At 38.9% G+C, this 12209-nt stretch overlaps 1 protein-coding gene and 1 pseudogene across 6 annotated transcripts in view; one reads left to right on the top strand and one right to left on the bottom strand.

Annotated features, from left to right (window-relative positions):
- The window catches only part of CTNND2 (catenin delta 2), a 937699-nt gene that overhangs the window by 83538 nt on the left and 841952 nt on the right, over positions 1-12209 (top strand). The gene's annotated exons all lie outside the window — the stretch shown is intronic.
- LOC101052909 (L-lactate dehydrogenase B chain pseudogene) lies at positions 489-1515 on the bottom strand (annotated as a pseudogene).

Consider the following 12209-nt stretch of genomic DNA (forward strand, 5'->3'; position numbering starts at 1 on the left):
CAGCTGGTAGGTCTTCCTATAAAGAAGTCAGGGCAGTTAGAACAGTCTAGAACTGACATAGGGGTCAACCAACAGGTCATGTGAAGAGACTCTAAAGTTCAAGATCAGATGAAATGTCTTTTTGATTTAGCTCTTTCAATTTTCATGAAGAATTTGGAGTAAATTTCCCAACATTTTATTATGGAAAAACCATAAAGCTACAGAAATGTTGAAAGAATTGGACAGTAAACAACCATTCCCCACCTAGATTCTGCAGGTCACAATTTGCTCTATGAAGTCTTTCATGTATCAGTACACTTTGCCATTTTTTTCACACTGCAATAGTTAATTTTATTTGTTCAAGAACTCATACTGCAAGCATTAAACCAAGCATAGGCTTTGATTCTGTGAGCCCAAATTCACATACTGAAGATCAGAGCAAACTGAGATCCATGTACATGGATGAAAACTAAAGGCTTAGAGTTAATTCCATTGTAGTTTTTAAACTTCTACAGCCTAGAGCTCAGCAGCCACAGGGCTTTTAGGTCTTTCTGCATGTCCCACAGGGTGTCTGTACTTTTCTTGAGCTGAGCAACCTCTCATCATCCTTTAGCTTCTGGTTAATAACACTTGTGAATCCCTGGGCACTGAGGATACACGGAAGGCTCAGGAAGACTTTATTCTCTGTGCCATATATCCCCTTTACCGTTGTGGACATGGGATGAATCCTGGATAGATTTTTCAACATGGATTCAATAAGATCAGCCACATTTAATCCAGTCGCCCAGTTGGTATATCCTTTTAGCTTGATGACTTCATAGGCACTTTCAACCACCATCTTATACACGTCCTTCCAGTTTTCACTGTCATTGTCAATTCCCATTTCTGGATTCAATTCCTGGAGAAAAACACCTGCCACATTTACGCCACTCCACACAGCCACACTTGAGTTGCTATGTTCTCCCAGAATTCATCCATGGCAGCTTCTGGGATGAATGCCAAGATTTTCAGCCATAAGGTAGCAAAATCTAGCAGAATCCATATTACATCCACTTCCAATCACATAGTGTTTGGGTAATCCACTTAGTTTCCAAGTAACATATGTAAGAATGTCCACCGAGCTGGAAACCGCAATTATAATGCAGTCAGGACTGTACTTGGCTATCTGAGGAATAATGAATTTGAAGACATTAACATTTCTCTGCACCAGATTGAGATGACTCTCCCCCTCTTGCTGACGGACTCCTGCAGTTACTACTACAATCTTAGAATCGGCGGTCACAGAATAATCTTCATCTGCCACAATTTTAGGTGTCTGAAAAAATAAGCTCCCATGCTGCAGATCCGTAATTTCTCCTTTTAGATTATCTTCCAAAACATGCACTAGGGTAAGTTCATCAGCCAGAGACTTTCCCAGAATACTGATAGCTCACGCCATACCAACTTGTCCAGCACCCACTACAGTGATCTTATTGTTTGGGACTGTTGCCTCTCTTCCACAACTGGCGCAATGAGTTTTTCCTTAAGAGTTGGCATTTTGCAGAGGAGAGAGAAGGCTCTGGAGACCACTTTAACAATCGTGTGGAGAAACACCATTTCTTTACTCTTCCATCAATCCATTGTTGGTGCTTTCAGAGTAAGTTGTGAAGCAAAGTACACTGTGCTCATGATATATTTAAATACTTTATGTAACATCAGCTAGATCTCCGAGTTTCCCTATGCTTCTTTTAAAATAAAAATTTACGTAATATGACACTTATAAGTTTATCATTCAAAAAGTTCTGACAAGTGAGTATTAGATTATATGTAGATATAGTGACATGTTAAAAGTCAGAGTTTAAGGAACAGACAATTGTATTTTGCTAATATTTGGAGAAAGTAATATTCTTTACCAGAAAATCAATGTGAATTAAAGATGTGATGTTTCATAATACGTGGAAGCCATTGTCAAAGAATACTATGCACATTAGTAGTTTGACCAATGGTGTCTAGTTTGTGAATGGTCAATCCCTCTGAAAGCTTAATTTATCATTAAAAATAATTTCTGCTACGATGATAATCCTAGTAGTATCAGATAGTTGCTGATTAGTTTGTGGGATGCAATGAATCTTTCATTACTTCAAGTGCAGACATAAGCACCTTTTAAAACCCACATTCTGCAGTACCTGAGGTCTCAAAAAATTTTCTCAACTTGTTTAACAGACATAGAGCAACAATTACTGAGTTCTGCATTAGCAGGAGACCTCCTATCAAAGCAGCACATTAATTTACAGTCTGTGTAGGAAAAAAAATCTGATATGGAACAGTTGTGTAAACTGTCATAAAGGAAATCCTTTTAACGTAGGGTAAGCAGTCAAGAGAATTTCATTTTAATATGTAAATTCATGAGCACATCTTAGTTTGTGACCTGGGACTATTGTCATTTTACTAATTCACCATAGAGTTAACTCTGAAGTGTTAATACAGGGCATTCCATTAATTTTGGAGCAGAAGTCAATGCAGTGTGGATACTATTTTCTAACTATTAAAGTATTGCATTTTAATTTTTACCTGCAGTTGTGTTCCCAGCACCATTCTTCTTCTAAGTCTCAGCCTTAAGGGTTATAGTCCCATGGAATGAAATATGAGATATTGCCCATAGTAAAGAGCCAGCTTTGGCCGGGCGCGGTGGCTCAAGCCTGTAATCCCAGCACTTTGGGAGGCCGAGGCGGGTGGATCACGAGGTCGAAAGATCGAGACCATCCTGGCCAACATGGTGAAACCCCGTCTCTACTAAAAATACAAAAAAATTAGCTGGGCATGGTGGCGCGTGCCTGTAATCCCAGCTACTCAGGAGGCTGAGGCAGGAGAATTGCCTGAGCCCAGGAGGCGGAGGTTGCGGTGAGCCGAGATCGCGCCATTGCACTCCAGCCTGGGTAACAAGAGCGAAATTCCGTCTCAAAAAAAAAATAAAAAAAAAAAAAATAAAAAAATAAAAAAATAAAGAGCCAGCTTTGGATCTGAAGGTGCCATTCTTAACCCTTTCACATGACAGATGCACAAATGCCATGGGATGTGCAGTTAGAACAGGATTTTCCGTATTCTTTTACCTCCCATAGACCATGTTAGTAACCATGATTAACAGTTTAAGCTATAGAGTTTTATATCTGAGTCCATCTCAGACAGAAAGTACCAAGGAGCTCACATTTTCTTTCCTTGACAGTGTTGAAAAGAGGGGACACGAACATGGGGGAAGCAGGCAGTCAGACGTGCGGCACTGTGTCTACTCTTTCAACCACAAGTCCTGAAAGACAGGGATTAGAATACAGGAGAAAGCCAAAGGCTGAGTGCTGCTGAGGGCTCTTCCTTTAGCAGTCAGAGAAGAGCTTGCTTGCATGCCAACTTGCAAGAAGAGAATCGCTAACATACCTTCTGAGACTGTTGCAGGCAGTGTGCAGGCCTATGTTTAAAGCTCCTGTGCTACTTTGAGAACTCCATAGCAGGGAATGTCATCAACTTCCAAGACAAGGCCCAGGATTCTGTTGAGGCCATTCCTGGAGAGTTTGCCAAGAGTATTTCCATGACCCTGGCAAAGGGACTTTACAGTAAAAGAGGCAGCAGAGTTTACTTGGGCCTAGACTGTTAACCTCCTAAAGATTGACCACACCTTTTGTCTTAAGGAGTCTGCAGGGAATATGCCTTGACCCTAACCACAGGGACAGGAGAAATTGTGAGGTTTCTCTAGCTGACAGCTGTTTGAATTATTTGCTTTACCTGTTCCCACTCCTAAGTATGTCTTTGGGAAGACCCAAAAGGAGAGGAAAATAGTGACATCCTAGTTGCTGCTGTCACAGCTACTGAGCCTGAACAGAGGTGGATCTATGGGTATAGTCTTGCTTTCCCGTAAGTGCCAGGAAAGAAAATTACTTAAGGTTTTGCAGGGTTTTCTTCATTTAGAAAATCAAAACAGGTTTTTTGTTTCTTTTAAATTCCATATGTCTTCTTCTTTCTTTCTTTCTTTCTTCTTCTTCTTTTTTTTAAATGGAGTCTTGCTCTGTCACCCAGGCTGGAATGCAGTGGCGTGATCTCAGCTCACTGCAACCTCTGCCTCCTGGGCTTAAGCGATCCCCTGCCTCAGCCTCCTGAGTAGCTGGAATTACAGACTCCTGCCACCACTCCTGGCTAATTTTTGTATTTTTAGTAGATACAAGGTTTTACCACATCATCCAGGCTGCTTTCGAACTCCTGACCTCCAGTGGTCTGCCCACCTCAGCCTCCCAAAGTGCTGTCACATTTACAAAGCCAGGTTTAATATTAATGAAATATATAAATTTAGACTGTACAGATACTGTTTCAAGTAAGATCTTCAAGGAACAATGCACAGCCCCGCCTGCAAGAATCCCACAATCTAAGAACAAAGAAAGAATTGTAAAGCCTGCTTATAAGCCTCTTGACAGGTTCTGAAAATCAGTAGGTCTTTGAGACACATGGTGTGTGGTTCCCTCCACTCGTCACCTCCACAGCCACAACTTGTTGCTTATGAGAGGAAACCCGTTATAATCCAAAACCAAAGTTGCCCAGTTAGGTTACTCACAGGGAGGACTCCATGTTAGCTGGCAGAGGAGCTTTTCCTTATGGATGTGTGACATATGCTGTCTTAGGTAGACTCTTTCGTGTACTCTTATTTAATTTGCTTAGTCCAGTATTTCTTTGTCACTTGGATACAATAGGGCATACAGGTTAAGAATGCACATACAGGGCTGTGCACAGTGGCTAATGCTGGTAATCCCAGCACTTTGGGAGGTTACGGTGGCAGATCACTTGAGGTCAGGAGTTCAAGACAACCCTGACCAACATGGTGAAACCCCATCTCTACTAAATATGCATAAATTAGCTGGGCATGGTGGTGGGCACCTATAGTCCCAGCTACTTGGGAGGCTGAGGCAGGAAAATTGCTTGAACCTGAGAGGCAGGGGTTGCAGTGAGCCAAGATCACACCATTGCACTTCAGCCTGGGAGACAGTGAGACTTTGTCTCAAAAAAAAAAAGAAAAAAAGCATTTATAGGAGCCAGGCTGCGTGGTTCAATGGAAATCCTCCAGTCATGAGCTGTGTGACGTAAACACTGCACATTGATGTCAAAACTATGTGAGTTGATGCTTTTAGTTAATTAATAAATTCATGGGCATTACCATGTTAATGTCAAAGCCCTTATGACAATGTCTAGACGTATCATGATCGATAAATGTCCTTCTTTCCATTTCTGTGTCCCTCCTTTTCTCCCTCCCTCCCTCCCCCCTTCCTTCCTTCCTTCCTTTTCAAGATTATTAATAATTAGTTTCCACACTGTTTTATTAGTAAGCATGTATTATAGAGACTACCAAATGTCTGACACTTCTAGGCTCTGCAAAGAAATATAAGGGTTGGTTTTGATTTGAATGGAGGAGAACAGGAAAAAGAAAACACCTCGTAATATATAACTTCCCTTCATCGCATTTTGAAACTCCCCTGAGATTGTTTTGCGTGGAGTTGTAATTGAGTCTGTATCTGCCATTTCCGAATCAGATTATGTGCTTCTTTCCAAGCATTCATTTTCTTCTTTTATAATCATGTTTTTCTTAAGTGTTAAGAATATGCTTCTGCTGCTGTTCATCGTAAATTCTGAGCCCTGATTGAGCTGAACTGTGGTTTTCCACTTCATGAGTAGACTCGCATCCCGTCCTCACCGACCTGTGGAGACAGAGCATGGAGACGCCCTTCCACATATAAAAACAGTCTGATTTGAACAGCCACAGGGCTTTTATATATTAAGTCTCCTTTGACTCAGAATTTCCACCACAGCTGCCCCTCAAAGCTGTCCCTTCACCTTCCCTGCTACGCTTCCTTTCTCCTTCCCTCCAGTTGGCCTGACCCCTGGGAAGTAAGGTTGTGTTGGTGTTATGCTAACCCCGCTGGCTCTGGCTCGCTCAAGTGCTAGTTACTTGCTCTCTCCCCAGCTCCTCCCTTGTTTCCCTCTTCTCTTCCCCACCTGCTGTCCACTTGGCTTCTCTGGTGCTGGAGCAAGGGGAGAGGGCCTGAGGGAAAAACAATTATACTAATACCAGCCAACCGCAGGCATCCCAGATGTGGATGGAAGCACCTCCATGTATTTTTCTGAGGTTCTGCACGGACCCTGGATGCATGTAGTTTGCATGGTAATACAGTCTTGGGGACCCCCTCTCTCAAACTGTTCCCCCACACAAAGGACCTCCCAACCACATCTTGTTTTAGTAGTCTCCTTGTCTCAGCAGATAGCCCTTGGGGACAGGATCTCTTCAAAAAGGTTCAAGCTTAGTTCTCTTTTACATTGTTTAGGTAGCCAGTGGGAACTCTTTCCCAATTTACTTATCTCACTAAAGAAATCAGCTTAATCTATTTTCATGATCTCTCCTCACCCTGCACATCATGGCTGCTCCACACTGCATGGGTGGTTTCTCCAGACAGGAGGCACGTGCCAGCCCCCAGGTGCATGAGGATCTCCCAGGTCCAGGGTCTCTTGCCAGGTTCTCAAAAGAGTGCTCTAACTGTGTCCTGTGCTGGATGCTACAGTGGACTCATGGGCTCTGCAGCTCAGCTGGCAAAAGGGGACAAAGAGATACTGTTTCCTTGCTCACAGGCACCCCATGCATTTCAGTGAGTATCGTAGAGACCTTATCAATGACATGAGATGATGGGGAGGAGCCTTTTCTCTGCTTTCCCAGAGTTAGAAGGACCAGATCTGTCACTTGCTAGCAAGTCTTGGAGGTGTCTGAATTCTCGACCTGTTAGCAAGTCTTGGGGAAGCTGATGGTCGCTGCTCTCAGCTGTGCTCCTGAGAATGTGAACCTGTTTGGGCTTCTGCTGAAATGCCTATACAACATTCTTCATCCTGTTATATTATCAAACTGCTGGCAGAAGTGCTGTTACTTGAATGGCATACTTGATTTGACAGAATCTATCATGAAATACCACTGGTTTTGTGCAACAGTGTGTAGTAGTTACTACTTAATAGAATTATATAGAAAAAAACCCTTGGGATTTCTAATCCATTAATGTTGTTTATGTAGCCTAGAGAACAATTGATCATGATCATAAATCATAAAACTCAGTTTGGGTCTCCCAAGGATTTTATAAGATAAAATTAATTGATAACTGTCAATTGGTTAAAATAGAATTTATTAAATGACATCTTTCATGTAAGTTTTTGCTCTTATTAGAATGCTAAAAGTAGGTGTAATTATGGCAGTGTTTTCTACAAGTTCAACATGTTAAGTAAGTAAAATAGGTGAAAATTTTACATTAATGTTAATTCTAATTAAAATTTAATGTTAATTCTAATTCTCTGGTACAGAAACTTCTAATTTCTCTGTGGTTTTTGAATTAAACTCTTTTTAAATTTTCATTTTATTCATGACAGTTTTCTCAAAATTTCTCTAACTGCCTATATTTTACTTCTTAGAGATATCTCTCATCTCTTAATGAACTTCTATTTTGTAGTGATTTGTATGTTTAGATATAATTCATAGATATAATTCCTTTAGCAAGTTGGATCCTGGTATCCACAAATTTCTCACTAATGAGAATCTTATGAAATAAAAGATCTTAAAAATAAGTTCTTTAAATAGCATTTACTTCTAAACTATGAACTTACTAAATCTGCTATGGCCAATTATAACTTAGCTCCTGTTGATCATGATAATGGAAATATCAACTGTTATCTTGTTTAGAAATCTTTCATACAGCAATCTATATTGTAGTCTCACAACCGGAAATATATTGCTATTCTGCTATCCTTTTATTTGATGTTTTATTTTGTCAACTAGAGAAAGCTTTGTCTTTAGGCAACACTGCAGTGTCCTATTCAGAGTGAAACCTAGGGATTGCTAGTAAGAGCCCTGATACTTGTCCATTAAAAGCTGCAGCTTGGATATGATTCAGAGTAGCTTAGCCGTAACCAGCAGTGGCTCTTTGCTGTCTGGCTTTCCCTTTTCAGCTGGCTGGGAGCCACTCACTTTCCTTTTCCACGTGTGCTTTGCAGCTCTCCAACCTGGCCAGCCCATGTGCTGTCACCATTTCTTGCAAACTTTAAAGTAAATTGTAGACAGATCTGCCTTAGTGTTAATAGAACTCTTTAAACTAGCAGTCTGTTACAGTGTTAATTCATCCCTCAGTGATACCCCACTTGTGGGGGAGCTGCTATCCTCTACCACATCTTTTCATTAGAAGCTTGTCCAGTGAGGACTCAAAGTTCTGTAATGTCAAGATGTCTTCACTTTTATATATGAGATTCCTGATTGCTCTCTGTAGATTCACAAAGATATAGTCCATATCAAGTGCATTTTATATGTATGTAGAATTTTATAAGATAAAATTTTATATTCAGATGCATTTTATATTCATGTAAAAATATACATTGGTATGATTTAATATGTTTTAGGTACACCTTAATTGAACTTTGAATATTTGAGTTTCATTATTGTTAAAATGACATATGCTAGAAACTATTATTTCTATGTATCTATGTATCTATTAATACATAAACTAAATGTAATTACAGAGATGATGAAAATATATGTCAGGTACATAAATACGCATTAAAGAAAAAGGATATAAATTAATAGCCTCATTCTATTAGTCATTTCATGGTGGTTGTAATAGTTTATGGTTCTCAAGTGATTTTGCAGATCCTTACAGGATTTACCTGGAGTATTAAAAGGGTGCCCATCAGTGCTGTGTGGTAAAGCATGAAAATTGTAGCTTCATTTTAATGTCTTGTTCATTTTTCAGTTACATACATGCTGATTTAAATGTTTGTTCTAGGCTGAGTGGGATGGCTCATGCCTTTAAAACCCAGTGCTTTGAGAGGTTGAGGCAGAAGGACCGCTTGAGGCCAGAAGTTTGAGGCCAGTGTGGGCAATGTAGTGAGACCCTGTCTCTACAGAAAGGTTTTAAATAAGTAAATAAATAAAAGGTTTTTGTTTTAAAACAGATGTGGACTCTTGTAGAAAGTTGATGTTGACGTAAAATGAGATATATGTATCACCAAAAATGTTGGTTGCTAACAACATTTTGATACACATTTCGCTTCATACTGGACCAAATTATGAGGAGAAATGGTTGAATATATTTCTATAACAAGTGATAGGAGAAGTTGTTATTCAGGCTTATGAAATTAAAAAAAAATAACAGAGATCACTTCAGATTGTGAAAAGTATTCCAGGATTCACATTGCTGAGGCACAGCTATGCTATTTCACTTTGTTGTGGAAGAATGTGGTTAAGTCCTGCCCTGCTTAAGGATTGGAATACATTCTGAGAAATGCATGATGAGGCACTTCGTCATTGTGCAAACATTGCAGAGTGTACTTACACACAAGTAGATGGTACAGCCTATATGGCCCATTGCTCCTAGGCCACAAATCCATGCAGCATACTACTGTACTGAATTCTGTAGGCAGTTGTAACACAGTGATAAGTATTTGAGTAACTAAACATAGCAAAGGTACAGCAAAAATATGGTATTCTAATCTTTGGAGACTACTTTGATATATGTGGTCCATCATTGAATGAAATGTCCTTATGCATTGTGTGACTGTGCAAATAAGATTCTGAAACCCACCCAAGTACGTGAGTATATTGTGGTGTATATATGAATATGTGTGTGGTGGGGTGGTAGTTCGGGTTCCTTTTGGTTACACAAAGCAGGAAAGAACACAGAATTAATGGTGAGACTTTTTTGTTTGACTTAGAAATGTATCCTGGCATCATGGGCTTTAGTCATGCTTTGAGGGGGGCTCCAGCAACTTTTTTGTGTGGTTCCTTGCACTGTGTTTTTTCCTAAGAGTCAGCTTGATGCTAGGCTGTCTTCCCTTATCTGAAAACAAAGGCTACTCTGTTTAGATCTCACATTTTCAAATACATTGTTTGGAGAAAGGAACCTTTTAAATTTAGTCATCAAACAAAAGTGCTCAGCTTTACTGTTATTTTCCTGAAATCAAACAACCTGCTTGGATTTGTTTAGACCTGGGATACCACCCCATCACTGCCCCAGTGTGGTGGCCAACCAGTTCAATGCAAAACTCATGGCCATTGACAAATGGGATAGAAAAGGGATTGATGCTGGGTGAACTCCACGGTGTCTGCTGTTGGGGAGTGTGTGGAATAAGAAGATGGGAAGATAAATAGGGGTCATGCCATGTCAGCCTTAGGATGGTTTCCAGTCTTGCAGTTATAAAAGAATAGAAAGCATTTGGGTCTACTTAAAACTGACCTCTTACCCAAAAATAGGATTTTCACAGAGTTAAAAATGTTCTAATTCATCATAAAAGTAGAGCTGAAAAACCGATGAAAAGCAGTACCTCTCCCAGCAATTGCTATGCACTCCCTCTGCTTTGATATTCCCAACACAACTTCTATGTTTTACTAATTTATTTGCGTTTATTATTTATTTCTCTCCTTTTAAAAATAAGCTTCATAAGGACAGGGAGTTTTGATTATTTGGAAACTTGAATGAAATAATACTTCCATTTGGTAGGAAGTTAATAAATATTTAATGGCTACATTGTTATTTACACCTTTATTATGTTACAGTGTCAGTTGATGTTTATGAGGATAGCCATTTAAATAATGATTTCAAAAAACTTTAAAAAAGATCATAAAGCACTTACATATCTTTCTCTGGATGACATGTGATGCCACTTGTAACCTAAAACATTGCCTAGTTCCCACTGTTCAAAAACAAACAGCTTACCTGTAGATCTAGTGTCTAGAAAGAGTCTGAGTTACCAAGCTGGACATTATAAAGCAAGAGTAGAATTCAGTATTTGGTGATCTTGCTGATCTCCCATTATGGAAATTGGGATTTCATGTGTATTGTTCTGCTTGATCCTTAAATATCAAAATGAAAATAGATCAGAAGATTAATTCACTCTCTAGCACTTAAGCAATGAGTAATATAAAATGAGGGCATCAATTGGACCTTGTCTAAACAAATTGGAATTGGATGGATCTAAACTTTAAATGCACAAAATGGAAATTTTTGATACCTTTACAATAGCATGCCTTATGAAAGAGAATTTATACTAGCCTCTTGGATTTATTTATGTTAATATACCTTCTTATTAATGATAATCTTTAAAGAAATCTAATGTGGATGGGTAAGTTGTGTTAGATAGATGCACGCTCAATGAGGGAAATCAGAATGGCTATGAAATTTCACTATCCCATTATACAGAGGACTGGAGGTAGTGTCGTAAGTCCCCAAGGCAGCGGTATTCAACCACATTATCTGTATTTCGTTCTCTCTCTGCCCAGTTCTCCATTAAGTTTTACGGTGGTGCTCTAGAAGGAGCCTGGTCTTTGGAGTTGGACGATCAGAGTCAGATTTTAGCTCAGCAGTGTGGTAAGTTCCATCAGGCCTTAGTTTCCTAAGTATCTTTCACAGACCCTGAGTGACTGGTTCCTAAGAAACTCAATGAATATTTGTTGGCTGAAGGTAAAATCCTTATATAGGTAGAGTAGTGATTTTTAAATACAAACATTTCACTTTTAAGACAACTTCTTATGTCTTAATGTGTAATAAGCATGTCAAACTCATAGCACAAACTATAGTAGGATTCAGATGGTATGTATAAAATAGCACATTATAAAAATAGATGTAAGAACCATTTTCTCCATTGCATGTCACAAAGTGTGTCTTTAAAAAAAAAAAAAAAAAAGCTCCTTAAGTGACAACAACAGGTGTTGCCTAACTTACCCTAGGATTTTAAGCTTAAAATGGTATGACAATACCTAATTAGCTAATTTAGGAGGCACATTGCTTCTCATTTTAATCAGTAGCATACCTCCATACATATACACCCATGTACACATGCCAGGAATTGGGTTGCTTTCCAAATTACAATCATGCCTTATAATAAGCATTAGAGACAAAGTTGTTTTTCAAGTTAATGATTTTTCTGACATGCCACAATTGATATAATTGCAAATTATATTTTATAGTAAGAGGAAAATGTACTCATTTTTAATTTAGAAATTAACATTTGTTAAAAAGTAGTACTCCACATTTAAACATTTAATGCAATGTAGATTTAATTTTCACAACATTGCTTGAGGCAATGGTTCCATGTTTTCTTATAATTTATCAAATTGCTTTTCAAGATTAAGCTTAAAAAGTAATTTTCTATAGTAAATCCTTGAAAAAATTATGAATATCATCCCAAATTCTACCATTATT

This window comes from Saimiri boliviensis, chromosome 1, assembly GCF_048565385.1.
Source record: "Saimiri boliviensis isolate mSaiBol1 chromosome 1, mSaiBol1.pri, whole genome shotgun sequence".
In the NCBI taxonomy this organism is placed as follows: domain Eukaryota; kingdom Metazoa; phylum Chordata; class Mammalia; order Primates; family Cebidae; genus Saimiri; species Saimiri boliviensis.